The sequence below is a fragment of the Egretta garzetta genome, unplaced genomic scaffold (genome assembly GCF_000687185.1).
Source record: "Egretta garzetta isolate BGI_Z169 unplaced genomic scaffold, ASM68718v1 scaffold577, whole genome shotgun sequence".
Classification (NCBI taxonomy): Eukaryota; Metazoa; Chordata; class Aves; order Pelecaniformes; family Ardeidae; genus Egretta; species Egretta garzetta.
In genome coordinates, this window is record NW_009260138.1 from 571,507 (window position 1) to 573,422 (window position 1,916).

Below are 1,916 nucleotides of genomic sequence, written 5' to 3' on the forward strand. Positions count from 1 at the left end.
GTAAAATACATAAAAAATCTGTTTATTTCCTTAAAAATATCAGGTTAAGTCTTTGAAATGTCACCAATGTAGACAACCCTAATTTTTTTAACAAAACAAAAGGCAGTTTTAAATTAATTAAAAGGTTAATTCTAGAATGTATTACCATAGCATTTCCATTTCAAATACTACATCCTCTTATAACCTGTATTTTAGATTCCTCGACTACAGTTGGTTTAAATCCTTAGAACTGTCTAATTACTTATTTTCTATTATGTTTGGGTGATAAAATTCAAGAACTGAATCAAAACTGTGCTAGAACTCCTTTGTTAAAATGGTAAAACAGCCAGGCAATGTGCCTCTCGTTAAGTACCAGCTACTTCTTGATTGTCAGTGTCGATTCCCTGCTATGCAGCTCACCCTGCAATGGAAATTATTTTATGATACCTACCTACAGATCTTAGTTTGTGCTGGACCACTAGACTGCTCCTTGCTCCTTTCAAGAACTGTAAACTATAAAGTAAACATACTGAAAAGGCAAAAAAAAAAAAAAAAAAAAAAAAAGTCATGCTTTTTCATGCTGAGAAACTCCAGGCTTCAGCTGACACATAGTACTTAATGCTATTTACTGTACCACGGTAATTATTTGGGAGCTGATCAAACTAATAAACATACCATTTGGCAGAGTGGGTACTTGTAGCGAGTAGATGTGAGCTCTGGGGTTTTTTCACTGAGACTTTGCTACTCCTTTCGTATCAGATCGGATTGAGGAGATGTCTCTCCCTGCCACAGCATTCCCTCTCCACGTCCATGCCAGCCACTTATTCCACCCTTCGGAGCAGACATTACCAGACTCCTTAGCTGGATTGAATCAACCGTTCATAGTGGGTGTGCTATAAAGTGGAAAAGTAAGCCAATACAGTTTCAATCTACAGATATACATACATATTTTTCCTAATGGGTTGATTTCCCAGTTCTGATGTAGAGAGCAACTGTAACACGTAACAGGCTTGGCTGGACCAGGGCACAGAGGCAGGGACTTCCAAATCCCACCCAACTGCTGAGGCAACAGCAATGTTGAGATGCAGGCTGACTGCAGAGCCCTGACCAGCCTCAAAACTGAAAGCAAGCAGCTCCTCAGGGTTTGACGTAGCAGCACATAAAATATTTTCATTTCAAGAGACATCTGCAAACAAGGAATGTCCTTAGTTTTGCCTTCAGATCTTGATTAAACTTGCAAATGAAATCATCTTTTTTTAAAGCCATACTTTCCAATATTCTATACGCTTGGGAACAAATAAATAAAGCTCTGCAAAGAAGGAAAAAGGTGTGATTTATCCATCTGAATATCAGTGGTTAAAAAACAAAGTGGAGATGTTGCACATTTAACAGAAAGCTTACGTTCACAGATTTCCTCACGTGTACGGCAAATCTTTCTTTAAAAGCTGAAATCATGGTTACAGTAACTTCCTATTCAGTCATTTCCTTAATTAAACCATTGAACTTTAATGTGAAATACAGCCATTACAAAACCAGCAAGGAATCTGAACAATAACAATCCATTCAAATGGGCAGCGCAATAACCAACAGTGATGTCAAGAACACTTTTTGGTCTGAATCAATTATGCTGTGATTTCCCGAGATATTAAATCAGTTTTAGGAAACTCTGTACTGGATCAAAGCTGCACTAGCCACGTGACGTGATGCAGTGAACACTGAGCACAAATGGGCTCTCCTTGGTAAAAGTTATTTAAAAAACAAACTATCAGGTTTTTTTCTAAATTTTTCAAAGGTGACTATATTAGTCCAGCGATATGTATGCCTCATCATATCTCAAACATCTGATTACCCAGACAGAGGCATTTTTCAGTCCCTTTTCGTCTCCTTCCTTCTCCAACATCGCAGTCCCCAGTGGTGCCCAAAATGTCAGTGTTCTC